We start from the raw sequence: 16,152 nt of genomic DNA, 5'->3' as shown, positions 1-16,152 counted from the left end.
TTTTCAGCAGAAACATTGGTTAATTAAATGTTGTACATTTGCGAGCATCGTGTTTGTGTTTTTGAATGTTACTAATAATGGGATTAGTAGTATTCCTGGGAGTGGACAGTGTGGACAGTGGATAGTGCATCAGAGCCAAAATACTCTGTTTGGAAATGCACAGATAAAGCACACATTCTTTTTGCCTTCCCAAAACTGGCCGGGGATATTCAGAAGACCTTTGTCTTTATTGTGCTGTTAGTTACTGGAAATCCCATGCCTGTGTAGAAAATAATATGTGTTTTGCACATAAGAAATAGTGCATTAAACAGGAGCGAGTCACTCTTACGAGTGATTAAAAAACTAGAAGAGCAAAAAAAACTCGCTCTCTCGCTGAGTGGTGGTCCATCAGCTAGATCCGTAGGAGCTAATGAAAAGAAAGCAGCCATTTACTGCACACAATAAAACGTGCTTTAATGCGTTTCCCCACATATTGACAGATGCATTTATTAATTAACAGAGCTGGAAGCCGTTTAAGTTGAGCTGGGTTTCCAGAGGACTGCTGCTCACCTCAGTCAGATGGGGGCTATTAGAAAATGTGGATGTATATAATGGCTGATCATTTAAAACACGTAGGTGACTATTGATTGTAAAATAAAGCTTTAAAAAGAAACTATCTGCCATTATACTTTTGAATGATGTGCCAGTGCTGAATCACGGAGCTTGGCACTTTGAAAGCACAACAATTACAGTGCACATTAGGCTTGAAAGCATGACTTTTTTTTTCCTCATTTGCACAACTTACAGTTTAAGCCACACCCACGCACAGATGCAGATGATTTTATTGGTCGAGCAGGTGCAGATACAGATGCAGACAGTGTCATCTCTACACATCGCCTACGTGGACAGTAATGCTACAGGCTAACTTTAATTCCAGTATATTAGTCCTATATACAACATGGTAAATTAAGAATGCAGAATCAAAGTGAAAACATAAACATTCCTGAAAGTGGGGGCGGTCACCACAGGTAACCCCTCGAGGCCATCTCTTTGGCCTCCTACTCATCCTGCCACTGGAAGAGGACAGTGTAAATTTCCTGAAATGTGTTTTTTAAAGCCCTACTTTTTTTAAAAAAAACAAAGGTTCAAATTGCTGCCAAGACACACAAAGCAAAAGAGAAAGGCCTACCTGTGTGAGCTACCTGCTTATCACTGGGACTGGATTTGTTCTGACCCCAGGGGTCGTGACCTCAGCCAATCACATCGGTGCCCCTTCCCACATGTGTGGATGAGGTAGGCGGCCCTGCCAAGGAGCCAATCGTGTCCCACAGAACCCCAGGGCACGTGCAGGAAGGGGTGGTGGGGGTTGGGAGCTCAGGGGGCTGGTGAAACCACGGTGACCGTACCCTCCAGATGCTGCACTTCCTGATTACGGATTTGACCCCCCATCCTAATTAAGCGCGGGATTGCTTGCCTCAGCTAAATGACCTTGCTGCAGTAATGAGCACTATCAGTCTGTCTTTGTGAGCTGACGCCGTTGGTCGTGGCCTTGCACATCGAGGTGTGGAACTGACGGTGGGGGTCGGCGGGGAGGTGTTTGGGGGGGGGGGGGGGGGGGGGGGGGGGTCAGATTAAGAGTAATGATCTGGAGGTCTGACCCACCAATCAGAGAGCTCTTCGCCCGCAAGGCCCCCCCTGTCAGTCAGCCCACAAACTGCTGTTCCCTCTGCTGCACAAGGGGAAAATGCATTTTGTCTCGTAAAAGAAAAAGGTCCAGAAAGCAAAAGAGAGGCCCATATGTTACCCCTGAGCTTGCTTCTCTCTCTCTCTCTCTCTCTCTCTCTCCCCCCCTCCCTCCCTCCCTCCCTCTCCATTCCCTCTCCACTTTCTTAAAATTTAATCGATTTGGTTTCCACTTCCCTCTCTCGATAAATTTTCGGTCCCTCGGCTTTCTCTAACCCCTTGTCGCGGCGATCAGGTTCCTGCTCTCCCAATTTGTTAAATAAATTGTGGCTGTAGGTGGCACAGGGAGAATCTCTGGGCTCAGGAGCAGTTGTAATAATGGCTGTAAAATTGGGGGAATGGCCTGTTTAGTACACTTCCAGAGCGGAATGAAGGCCTGTAAATTCACCTCATTCACTCTGCTCAAATCCTGGTGAGCACATAAGGGCCTGGTAAGTGGCAGAAGTTGTCAGTCATTGGCCGATGCACAAACCAATCAAAATGCGCTCTTTTTCATGGACAGAGCACTTTGACTGTTAAAATTGATCCACGATGAAGACTTTTTGTGCCCCGCTCAGGGTTCAAGATCAGGTCAGAATTTTTTTTCTAAAGCAACAGCTTTGAAAAATAAAGTTCAGTTATAAGCATTGCGGGTTTGCTACCAAATGTCTAACGTGTGTGTCTGCGTTCGTGCGTGTTTCTTGAATCAATGAAATTAACATGTTGGATATATGTTGTTATAAATGTGAATGTACAGTATATCAATGGTGTTTCATGAACACGTTTGAATATCTATATTGACAAAATTGCCTTTGAGTCTTTCCGTTTAAATCAACTCAACTCGAAAACTGTAATTGTTTTGAACGTTCATAAAGTTTTTGTCTACTCTCCACTCAAGTTCAGCAAATAGCTGTAATTTCCGCGTCATTTCTACTCTGGTTTGGGAATCGAAATGACGCGTAACTGCCCATTGAGCGTAACAGGTTGACGAAAATCCTCATTCTGGAATCGCGTAATGTCTCGCGAGATCATAGGCCGGAAGTGCCTGAGTAAAGTGGACGGTCGACGATTAGGCCTACAGAATTGCAGTTTGTAATCTTCGTCAGCACAACAGTAGGTGAGCAAATAATCATACTACTGTTTGGTAGTTATCAAATGTAAATATGCAAGCCAGTATTGCAAGGTATATTGCCTCAGTCAATACTTGTTGACTTAGAAAGTCTTGACGAACTGATCCAAGGTAGTTTGATTCATTTAAACCTACTTCCGATAGAAAGATCACACGCCGAAACAACATATTCAAAATCCTTAACAACCGCAGCCTAATCGTTTCATTAAAGAAGAATGAAAAGTAAAATGTAAGAAACATTTCAAGTGTTGTGTTAACCGTGACCTTTGTACAGCAGTGCTTAGATGTACCAAAATATGACTTTTAAAAATCGCGTCTCGCAGAATTGCGTATAGTGTAGGAATGGACACGGTTAAACCCTAGACGGAATATATCAATTTATTTTTCGAACCTTAGAAAAGGAAGTGCGTCACATGAAAACCCTAATCGGGGATGGCGGAAGTTGCCTTGCAGGCAACTAGAAGGGAAAATATCTTGCGTCCCTGCAGCGTTTGCTTTGGTGCTGGCTTGGTTTTAAACAAACGAAACCGCGTGATCCCGGGAAATGCGGGCCCACTGCTGACTTTTAAAGGCCAGCTTGAAGTACGCAGAATCTTAATGACGTCCCCGGAGAGATTAAACATTCCGCGTGATTTTTTGTTGTAATTTCATCCATTTTTCATTGATTTAGAATGGTGTGTATTTGCTTATTTTTTATATGGCATATCAAAGCGCTTGATGTATTACATATTCTAATTCAACAACACACGCGAGGTTATGGGCTTCAGTTATAGCGGAAGACCAATAGAATATTGCCATGCCTGTAACGGACATGCATTTAAATTGCAAGTTACATTTTGTTCAAGAATGTTTGTTTTATTAATATAGTAGTTTAAAAAAAAATAACATTAGCAATGCTTTAAAAACACGGTTTATTGTTGTCATTGTTGTTAGTAATAATGTTGTTAGTGATAGTAATAAAAATTCTGACTATTAAAATAAACTGGGTACACGCTAACATTCCAAGTGTACATGTGTTAGTTACTGACATTTACCGAAACACCAGTCACGTTGAGGTCCCTACAAAAAGTCTGGTCAGCTCTCTTCAGCTGCTGTGGGTGACACTTCTGAAGACGAGTAGAGATGATGAAAGTAGACTACTATGAACTGGAGCGGAGAGAATCAATACTTTACATAATGGAAAGAGTAGATCAGAGGTTTGCGCGAGTGGAAACGAGCTCTCGCAGAATTTGCCGGCAAAAGTTAATCAGGCATTGATAAGCAGTAAGCCATATAACGGTAAAATAACGCTAAATATTGACCCTTTGCAGAATGATTATGAAGCCGAGGAAGAAGGGTGCAATCCTTTGTCCTGGATCTCATGAAGAAGACCTGCAAGTTACGCGTATTCTCCTGAACAAGCCAGCGGCTTATTCCTCCGAACTGCGGACTGATTCGCGGACTCTATGGTAGGTCTTGCCCTTTGCCTTGCTTGTACTGTGGCTATGTATGCTCTTTCAAGAAATGTTTTGATCTGTGAATATAAATAAATAAAAATAAATAAACTTTTCCCCTTAAATTTTTAAATCTACATGGTTAATTGAGAGAATTTCAGAAGTTCTATCTCTGAGTGCACTGCAGTCTGTGTGATTTTATGGGAGCCCAGCTGGCTGCTTTAGTACTTTGGTCATTTATGAGGTCATCTGAAAATGATTAAATTATTAAATTTCCTGTATTCGGTATGTACTGCGGACCAATGTAGGTGTCAGTGCTCCTCTTACTGGGGGCTTTTGAGCAGGCAGGGCTGACGTGTGATAATAGTCTAGCTTGGAGTGATGAAGAAGCGAACTAGATTGGCCAATTTTGGCTTCTGGTGATTTTAATGACTTTGCAGATGATGGTGATGGTGAAGAGTCTATTAAGCATTGACTTAGCCTATATCTTTTAAATGCAGACACTGTTGTTTGTTTCAGTCAGCCACTCAGATTGATGGATTTTATTTTATTTTATTATATTATTATTATTTTTTTAATAGAAATATATTTTCTGCCAGCCCGGGGCTGTATGTATCCAGTTCCCAGCCCAATCTGAAACGCCCCACTATTTTTGCACCCTCCGCTGTGTTCCATGCGGGGGGGGGTGGGGCATGGGTGGGTGGGTGGGGGGGGGGTATGGGGGGGGGTCCGTGATCGCGGACGTGTTTGGCGCCCCCTCAGAGAGACACGCCCTGGGAAAACCACCTCCGTCGCCGTAGAAACGGCCCTGCTGGCCGGTCTCTGATGCAGTGTCGCTTTGTGAAGGAAAGAGGCCGACGAAGACGAGCCTCGTGCGCTTGTGACGGACACACCGCTCTGAAGGCCCGCCCTCTTTGTAGAGTGACAGGTGAGGTGTCCCTGACTTCTGCTGACTTGCTGTGCTGTAAGTACAGTTCCCTTTTACCAAACGCCCTGTGAAACGCATTGGCAACATTAGATATTTGAATATTCACAACCTATATTCACAATTCTACATGCAGCCGTCTTGTGGTGCTACCCAAAAAGTTGCAATAATTACTTTGACATTTTCCTGGCTGATAGTCCTCTGGTCCAAAGACATTCTGTCCAGGGACTACAGATGACACATTTTTAGAAATATTATTCATTTGTATTGTTCGTGTCAAACTAATGAATTGAATTAAAGTAGTGATAATGTAGTGATGGTATAAATCCTTGGTAAAAAGGAATATCTTTGGGAAATGCCATTTTATCTTTTAATTAAGCACACTTTTAATTGTTATTTTAGTTCTCGATCGGTAGCCTGTCCCCAGGCTGGACCTTTGATAAGAGCAGCACAGACTCTTTGTCTCTTAAGATCAGCCTGTGCACTTTCTCTCCCTGAGCCCCGTGTGCTGCTGATCCTTTCTGGTCAGCATGTGCACACATTAGAAAACCAGGCTGATCCTGGCGTGTTGGTGGAACGAGAACGTCCATGCAGAATAATCGCATGCATGACGCTGTGGAGTTTGGGGCCTTAATGTGGAGTTTGGGGCCTTAATGTGGAGTTTGTGTTTTGTGTCTTGGATCACAGCAGAATTTGCCGGTCTAGCTTCTGCTGAGCTGAGAGCGTTCTTCACTGCACTGGACCAGTAATCGCCATAGTTTCGGGCCTGTGGTGGACCAGTAATCGCCATGGTTTCTGCAGCTGCACTGGACCAGTAATCGCCATGGTTTCGAGCCTGTGGTGGACCAGTAATCGCCATGGTTTCTGCGGCTGCACTGGACCAGTAATCGCCATGGTTTCTGCGGCTGCACTGGACCAGTAGTCGCCATGGTTTCTGCAGCTGCACACACACAGGGATGCTGTCATTGCAGAACTCCATTATACTCCTGTATTCTCCTGATGCAGATGTAAGTACTGCACGATCAGTTCTTTGTTCTGACTTGCCAGCTGTGCTCTTGTCTCCGGGTCTGGGGGCAGGACCAATGTACCAATGTGTAATTCATGTTTTTTTGTTCGTTTTTAAAAAATGTTTTCATACCATATGTGTAGCTAGAGCTGGGTGATGTACTGTACCACAGTGATAATTATGGAATGCAACAAACAGTCTTCATGACCATATGGTGACCGTTACTTGCCACATCTGATGATTACCATTGCGATATATTGCCCAGCCCTATGTGTAGCTAGCTGATTGACCGTTAAAGAGCAAAGTTTCTTGGAATGGCCAGAATCCACTCGAAACGTCTTATAATGCTAGCGCTAGTTTCAGAGCACTACTTTACTTGGTTTGAGCACGCAATGTACGCTCAAGTCCAGCAGGTTACAACGCTGCTATTGGCAGGCCGACAATCTTCCTGGCTTGACGTCATGCTGAAGTAAATGGTATGGTGGGCCTTGAGCAAACGGGGCTTTTAATAGGTTCTCAGGGACTTGTAGGGACTGGTTTTATATTTGACTCTTTCACACCGGTCTGACTCGGGTGCACGTCCGACATTTGCTTTGGGGTGTTGGGGTTCTTTTGGAGTTATGAATTAATAGCTGAGACCAGGTGTTAAAGCTGAGAAAGTGCTGAGCGTGCAGGTTTGCTTGAGCGGTTCAGTGAATGACGCTGTGCGAATGTTTCCCTGTGCATCTGGGCAATTAGCGATGGGATATTTCGCGACTGGGCACCCGTGGAATTGTTAGTCTCCAGATTGAACGTGTCGGGCGGAAGTCCTGCTCAGTGTTCCCACGGTGATATTCGTTTGCCTGACGATACGAGCGATCCTGCTCCCTCTGCTCCACCTCTGACAGCGACTAGATTTCCTGCCTAGTCTATGGCCCGTTTCCATACCAACCATAAGTCCCTCCCACTAGTCTGTCCTTTCAGGTGGTGGAAGTTTGTGGTTTGGGTATGTGTGCGTGTGCGTGTGCGCGTGCGTGCGTGTGTGTGGCTTTGTGTGTGTGTGTTTGTGTGGTATGTGTGTGTGTGTGTGTGTGTGTGCATGCACCCATTTTTGTGAGTGTGTGAGTGAGCGAGCACGTATCTGTTTGTGTTGGGATCCTGATTCTGGCTGGAGCTAGCAGAGGAGGCGCACTTCCCAAGATTGTTTTTGGGATGGCTGGAGGGGCTGGGAGTTGAGCCAGATTGGACAGGCGCCCCTAACACAGTGATGAATGGTCTTCCCTGCGCCCTGAATGTGGACTGTCCTAAAACATTTGAAGCGCACCCCTGGGGTACTGGAGAAGGCCGTGGTGAGCGTCGGTAGAGGCAGACAAATGGAGGTGCAGGAAACGGCTCTGCTGAACCGAAACCTTGAGGCGAGAGCGAGCCCAGAACCCAGGGGCCACGTGTTTTACTCAGCCTTTCATTTCACACCCATAAAAACGTGACTCCTCTTAGCCGCTACTGTAGAGAACTCACTGAATGGAATTAAGTAGTAAATTAGACCAGGATGCAATCTGAGATAATGCCAGTACTTTTATTAAGTAGAATCAACTTAAGATACCTTTAGTCAAATAAAATTGTTTACACTAATTTTTTTCTTGAGTTTATGAAATGTTTAACATGTATTTTCTTCAATATTGATTAAAAAATGTGTTGAATGTGTTGAATGTTCAACTTGTTCCTTCAAATGACTGATTGAACATTGAAATGTTTTTTTTATATATATATATAGAAAGAAAATGAGATGATTTGTTTCTTGAGAATGTTATGTTTTGGGTAGAATGTATGCCTCTTAAATATGCACATTTAATGTAAGAATGTATGTCCGTTCTTGAATATATGGTATAAAAGTTATGTGCAATATGCAAGGCGTTCATGGACATATAAACCTTACTTGAATATATCGATTGCAGGTTTGATTATATGTATATTATGGTTTTGTTCTTTTGGTAACACTTTGCAATAAGGTCACATGAATTGGCATTAACTAGTGTAGTTTAAGATGAAATGATGTGCAAGTACATTTATTAAGCATGTGATTTTGTTTGTAGTTTACAGATACATTGACTTATGAATTGATTATATGATTATGTATACATTATCAAAAATATTATAAACTTATAATTATTAACCACTAAGAAATGCATGAGTTCTTTTTTTTTGTTTTTAATTGGCATTAAGAATGTGGTTTTTGACATTAGATTATGTACAAATACATTAATAAAGCATTAAATTTTGTTTGTAGTTTACAGATACATTGACTTATGAATTGGTTATATGATTATACATCATCAAAAATATTATGAACTTATAATTATTAACCATTAACAAATAAATGAGCTGCTTTTAAAAAAAATTGGCATTAACTAATGTAGTTAACATGAATTAATGATGTACAAATACAGTACTTAGTAGTTAACAAAGTCATGTGACCTTATTTTAAAGTGTTACTGTTTTTTTTGTTTGATTGCTTTTTTTTAGTCTGTATGTTCAAGGTTTGAGTGATTTGTTTTCATGAATATATAGAATGGATGTTGTCAGTAATAAACATGAATGAATCCTTTAGATTGGTTGAATACTTGCATTTTATATTCAGGGTTAATATTTTGAGCAGACTGGATATAATTTAAAATTATTTTGTTTAATTGGGGATTTGGACTCACTCAGTACTCAAAAAGTGTGTGTGTGGCTGTGTGTACAGTTAGATGCAGAAGTATTGGGACAGTGACCCGGGATGTCTGTTTTGGCTCTGCACTTCAGCGCACTGGATTATATGCAGAAACGAGTGTGGGGTTAAAGTACAGCACCATCAGCATTAATTAGAGTTTATCTGTGTCCATATCGGGTGATCTTTGCTGGAATTACTGCCCTTTGAACACATAGCCATCCCCCATTTTAGGAGAGCAAATGTAATTGGACAAATGAGCAATTTCTGGGATCCGGTCATCATGTTTAGTACTTGGTTGCAGATGCTTTGCTTTTGATGCCCTCCTGAGGTGAGCGATCCACAGGCATCACCACACGCTGGGCATCTTCCCTGGTGATGCTCTGCCCTCTGCCAGGGAAAATGGTTATTTTTGCTGTAGAATTATGGAATTTGTGCATAAGATCAAAAGATGAATATGAGATGAAAGTTTCCCCCCCCCCCTTCCCCCCCGGATGACGGACAGGTGTTAACTCGCTCTGCTGTCACATGGGTCGTTCACCCATAACGGCTGAAACACAACTATTCTGTAAGTTTACGTAAAATAAGAATTTATTAAAGATGGCGTGGAAACTGGGTGTATAAAGTTACAGCATTTTGGAAAGTCTTGAAAAAGAAAAACCGCTGGTGGAGTTGGAGATGAACAGCGTGCTGGTCAGCGTGGAGTACGACTGCAGTTCATGGTGGACTAACCGTAAGAGCAGTGAAGGCTAGCAGTGAGGGCTAACCCTAAACTCACGGGCTGGCATCACCTGCGTGTTCTGTGTCTGTGATAAAATGTATACCTTCTATTCATCAAGTGTGAATAGCCTATATGTTAACATTTTAAAATGTGTATGAAATATGTACTCTGCTTAATATATATTTAATATACTGAGTGTGTGTGTGTGTGCATACACTATGTAAGAGACCGAATGAATAATGTGATTGGTATGTGAAATGTTTTTTTTTTTTTCTGGGATGATGAGGGAAAAGAACAAGCAGAAAAATTCAGCAGCTGGATGGTAAAGCATGGTGCGGTATCTGGGAAGATGTCTACACTGTGGTCTCTCGTGAATAGTGAGAAAAAGTTCTGTTGACAACTCTAGAAAACTTTTCTGCTGATACAATCTCACTGGATTCATGGAGTACAAAGTTGCAGACATTTGGACTGAACAATAGACAGGGCCCAGAACTTAGCAGAACCTCTCCTCGCCCCCATGGAGACGATAGCAGCGCTTTTGGGCCAGACCCCCCCCCCCCCCCCCCCCCCTTTCTCAGAGAGAGTGAGGATAAGTAAAACTGGGGGAGGTGTTATATGCATCCCATTAATACTAAACTCTGGAAATAGAGGACATTCATATTTAATACGTTTATATATTGAATGTGTTTCTAAATATTTACAGTAGAAATTACCTCTATTCCCTCATTTAGAATAGTATGTCCCTCCCAACAACACCGAAAGGTAATCATTTTAAAAGAATTTCTGCAACTTTTAATGAAAAGGCTTTACTTCTTTTTAATTAAAAATTGCCATTATGTGACATTCTTTCATCCTGCTTCTGTGGCTTTTTACAAATGCGATTTGATAAAATCTAAACAAAGCTTGTTTCTTGCTGAACCTATCACCCGTAATACTGACCTAATTCCATGGGATTAATGTAAAGATCACAGTCACTTCCGAAAGCTGGTGTAAATAGTAAATGGACTGCATTTATATAGCGCTTTTATCCAAAGCGCTTTACAATTGATACCTCTCATTCGCCAGAGCAGTTAGGGGTTAGGTGTCTTGCTCAAGGACACTTCGACATGCCCAGGGCGAGGTTTGAACCGGCAACCCTCCGACTGCCAGACAATCGGTCTTGCCTCCTGAGCTACGTCGCCCCCTGGTGGTGGTGCTGGTGTCACCAGCTGCTTCTCTTCACATTGCAGACGACAGCCAAGGCGGCACACGGTGGAGTTGGAGGAAGACCTTTCTTATGTGCGGGGCTGCCAGAGAACGCTGAAACCCCCCAAACCGACTAAACCCTCCCAACACCTCCATCACCAACCGTGCGTCACCCCAACAAGCTCAATCCATCAGCACCCAACGTGGTCCGGGTCCGACCCACGCCGACGACGTGGTGCTTTAACCCGATGAGCCACTCAGCAGCCTGGTGTGCCACCTGGTGTTTTTGAATGCCTACGCTTGGCGGTCGAGTTCGCGCATTAAAAGCAACGGTTGCAGATAATTGACCGTTCCAAAAATAGGCTGAGAATTGGATGTTTTCTGCCCCGTTTTGGCTTAATTAGACCTGGTAGTGTCCAGATTGTACGAGCAGGGTTTATGAGAAGTGGATACAGGGGAACATTAGTGGTGAAGAATGTCTTGATTACACATTTAAATGCTGTACTTAGCACATTATGTTGTGCTTGTTGAATATGAGGTATAAATAGTTACTAGTCAAATTATTGTATTTGCTTTTGCAAAATTCCATAAATTGCATGCAGAGATGTCCATAAATTGCATAAGGCTACAGCCTTAGCTTGAGTTTACAAGTTCACAAATACTGGAATTCTATTTAGATGATGTCTGCATACATGGAAATTAATATCCCAACCCCCCCCCCCCCCCCCCCCCCAACCTCTGTTTGCCAACTAATTTGAATGTGAGCGATCACTTTTGACAAAATACTCGAAATCCTTTCCTAGTAGCAGCAATAAGAAGCATAGCTATCCAACAATGAGCTCTGGTGTTACATACCTGTAGACCTTATACTACCAAGCCGGCTGATTCTGATTGGCTGTGGTCATGGCACCTGGAATGCATTGTGCTGAAGATTGGTTGTGGCTCACCTGAGAGATGTATTTAAGTGATCCTATTACAATGTCTGCTACAACCAGTACATGTTCGAGACCAGAAAACACACTGTGTATTATATAGTTCTCAGTGACAGTTGGTATTATTTTTGTTTAAGTTGCTGTTATTGCTGTCTTTTTGTTTCTGTATATTTTTCCGTACCAGTGTGGTTTTGTCTTTGTTGTCATATATAGACATATGTAGATTTTATGATAATTTCAACAATTCACAAATTATAGTCAATTATACAATGAAATTGAACAGAACATATATTTTGTGGGTCTGTAAAATACTCCGCTACATTTATCACACACACTCAAATGGTAATAATTAAATCATATATAAATATAAATAAAAATAAATTAGAATCACCAAAAGATGTGCATATGATTATAAAATCATTAGAGTATTGCGGGAAGTCCAACTTTGCATAAAGATAGGCAACTTGGTCTGATTTCACCTTGGCCATACAGATTTCTGGTATGAAGACTATATATATATATATATATATATATATATATATATATTTGTCAGTGGCAGTGTGGTATAATGGTGTTTGGGAACTGGACTTGTAACATTCAGGTTGCAGGTTCGAATCCTAGGCAGGCCTTTGCAGCCTTGTGCTACGTGCTTCAGCGTGTATCCAGCTGTGTAAATTGGTGCTGTGTTAAAAATGCAAACGTTGTGTAAGTCACTCTGGATAAGAGCATTTGCGTAATGCACATAATGTAATGAATGTTTTAATTTTAATGGATGATTACGTTTCTTGTCCATAAATGCACATGATGTGTGGTATAGAGAAATTATTTCTTTTTAACATTTGTGTACTGCTTTGGACAAAAATGTCCAAGTCTAATAATGTATTTCACTGATTTTCCAAAGAGGCAGTTTGCATCATGTATGTCTTAAAATTAATTCTCCTTCACTTGTTTCTTCCATGGTTGTCGAAAAAAAAAACATGATTCTAAGTTGTACATTGATATTTATTTCAGCATTGCAGTAAAATAAACAATATGTCCCATCTGAAAGTAAACTCAATTTTGAAATGTTTCCATTTTTTGCCCTGATTTTACATACAAAAGGCTATAGCCTAAGGTATTTTGCTGATTTTCATTGGACCGAGTATATCACCAAAATTGCCCTTAAACTGATTATTTATCATTTATTTAGTCAATAATTATTTATTAAATAATTATTATTACTAATCATAAAAGTCGTAAAACACATTATAAATCATTTATTTCACCATAGGAGAATTATAAACAATTTTTCGAATCCATCGGTACCAAGAACAGGCATATTGGAATAGGTGCCACATTTTTCCTGTTTTGGACATAAGCCTATAGTCTTATGTAATTTGCCATTTTCCATGAAAACACATTATTACTCATAAAGTTCTAAAAATACATTATAAATCATTTATTTCACCACAGCTGTATTATAAACATGATTTCGAATGTATCTACGGCAAAAAGGCATTTTGAATTTTTAATTGAAAACACTTTAATGATCATAAAAGTCTTAAAACACATTATAAATCATTTATTTCACCATAGGAGAATTATAAACAATTTTTCGAATCCATCGGTACCAAGAACAGGCATATTGGAATAGGTGCCACATTTTTCCTGTTTTGGACATAAGCCTATAGTCTTATGTAATTTGCCATTTTCCATGAAAACACATTATTACTCATAAAATTCTAAAAACACATTATAAATCATTTAATTCACCACAGCTGTATTATAAACATGATTTCGAATGTATCTATGACAAAAACAGGCATTTTGAATTTTTAATTGAAAACACTTTATTGATCATAAAAGTCGTAAAACACATTATAAATCATTTATTTCACCATAGGAGAATTATAAACAATGTTTCGAATCCATTGGTACCAAGAACAGGCATATTGGACTAGGTGCCACATTTTTCCTGTTTTGGACATAAGCCTATAGTCTTATGTAATTTGCCATTTTCCATGAAAACAAATAATTACTCATAAAATTCTAAAAATACATTATAAATCATTTATTTCACCACAGCTGTATTATAAACATGATTTCGAATGTATCTATGGCAAAAAGAGGCATTTTGAATTTTTAATTGAAAACACTTTATTGATCATAAAAGTCGTAAAACACATTATAAATCATTTATTTCACCATAGGAGAATTATAAACAATTTTTCGAATCCATCGGTACCAAGAACAGGCATATTGGACTAGGTGCCACATTTTTCCTGTTTTGGACATAAGCCTATAGTCTTATGTAATTTGCCATTTTCCATGAAAACACATTATTACTCATAAAATTCTAAAAATACATTATAAATCATTTATTTCACCACAGCTGTATTATAAACATGATTTCGAATGTATCTACGGCAAAAAGAGGCATTTTGAATTTTTAATTGAAAACACTTTAATGATCATAAAAGTCTTAAAACACATTATAAATCATTTATTTCACCATAGGAGAATTATAAACAATTTTTCGAATCCATCGGTACCAAGAACAGGCATATTGGAATAGGTGCCACATTTTTCCTGTTTTGGACATAAGCCTATAGTCTTATGTAATTTGCCATTTTCCATGAAAACACATTATTACTCATAAAATTCTAAAAACACATTATAAATCATTTATTTCACCACAGCTGTATTATAAACATGATTTCGAATGTATCTATGACAAAAAGAGGCATTTTGAATTTTTAATTGAAAACACTTTATTGATCATAAAAGTCTTAAAACACATTATAAATCATTTATTTCACCATAGCAGAATTATAAACAATTTTTCGAATCCATCGGTACCAAGAACAGGCATATTGGAATAGGTGCCACATTTTTCCTGTTTTGGACATAAGCCTATAGTCTTATGTAATTTGCCATTTTCCATGAAAACACATTATTACTCATAAAATTCTAAAAATACATTATAAATCATTTATTTCACCACAGCTGTATTATAAACATGATTTCGAATGTATCTATGGCAAAAAGAGGCATTTTGAATTTTTAATTGAAAACACTTTATTGATCATAAAAGTCTTAAAACACATTATAAATCATTTATTTCACCATAGGAGAATTATAAACAATTTTTCGAATCCATCGGTACCAAGAACAGGCATATTGGAATAGGTGCCACATTTTTCCTGTTTTGGACATAAGCCTATAGTCTTGTGTTTTTAGAATTTTATGAGTAATAATGTGTTTTCATGGAAAATGGCAAATTACATATTATAAATCATTTATTTCACCACAGCTGTATTATAAACATGATTTCGAATGTATCTATGACAAAAAGAGGCATTTTGAATTTTTAATTGAAAACACTTTATTGATCATAAAAGTCGTAAAACACATTATAAATCATTTATTTCACCATAGGAGAATTATAAACAATTTTTCGAATCCATCGGTACCAAGAACAGGCATATTGGACTAGGTGCCACATTTTTCCTGTTTTGGACATAAGCCTATAGTCTTATGTAATTTGCCATTTTCCATGAAAACACATTATTACTCATAAAATTCTAAAAATACATTATAAATCATTTATTTCACCACAGCTGTATTATAAACATGATTTCGAATGTATCTATGGCAAAAAGAGGCATTTTGAATTTTTAATTGAAAACACTTTATTGATCATAAAAGTCTTAAAACACATTATAAATCATTTATTTCACCATAGGAGAATTATAAACAATTTTTCGAATCCATCGGTACCAAGAACAGGCATATTGGAATAGGTGCCACATTTTTCCTGTTTTGGACATAAGCCTATAGTCTTATGTAATTTGCCATTTTCCATGAAAACACATTATTACTCATAAAATTCTAAAAACACATTATAAATCATTTATTTCACCACAGCTGTATTATAAACATGATTTCGAATGTATCTACGACAAAAAGAGGCATTTTGAATTTTTAATTGAAAACACTTTATTGATCATAAAAGTCTTAAAACACATTATAAATCATTTATTTCACCATAGCAGAATTATAAACAATTTTTCGAATCCATCGGTACCAAGAACAGGCATATTGGAATAGGTGCCACATTTTTCCTGTTTTGGACATAAGCCTATAGTCTTATGTAATTTGCCATTTTCCATGAAAACACATTATTACTCATAAAATTCTAAAAATACATTATAAATCATTTATTTCACCACAGCTGTATTATAAACATGATTTCGAATGTATCTATGGCAAAAAGAGGCATTTTGAATTTTTAATTGAAAACACTTTATTGATCATAAAAGTCGTAAAACACATTATAAATCATTTATTTCACCATAGGAGAATTATAAACAATTTTTCGAATCCATTGGTACCAAGAACAGGCATATTGGACTAGGTGCCACATTTTTCCTGTTTTGGACATAAGCCTATAGT

At 39.0% G+C, this 16,152-nt stretch overlaps 1 long non-coding RNA gene across 2 annotated transcripts; it reads left to right on the top strand.

Annotated features, from left to right (window-relative positions):
- The first annotated feature begins 2,741 nt into the window (after positions 1 to 2,741).
- LOC118214969 lies at positions 2,742 to 11,485 on the top strand. Of its 2 annotated transcripts, XR_004762738.1 has the most exons (5): positions 2,742 to 2,818; positions 4,141 to 4,278; positions 5,026 to 5,191; positions 5,876 to 6,195; positions 10,831 to 11,485. It is a non-coding gene; the product is annotated as an uncharacterized LOC118214969 (long non-coding RNA). The 2 variants fall into 2 exon arrangements; XR_004762737.1 differs by lacking the exon at positions 10,831 to 11,485 and having other exon boundaries at positions 5,876 to 6,255.
- Positions 11,486 to 16,152: the final 4,667 nt, after the last annotated feature.

The sequence above is a fragment of the Anguilla anguilla genome, chromosome 16, assembly GCF_013347855.1.
Source record: "Anguilla anguilla isolate fAngAng1 chromosome 16, fAngAng1.pri, whole genome shotgun sequence".
In the NCBI taxonomy this organism is placed as follows: Eukaryota; Metazoa; Chordata; class Actinopteri; order Anguilliformes; family Anguillidae; genus Anguilla; species Anguilla anguilla.
Note: the sequence above shows the minus strand (reverse complement) of the source record. Positions and strands in the feature narration are given on the sequence as shown.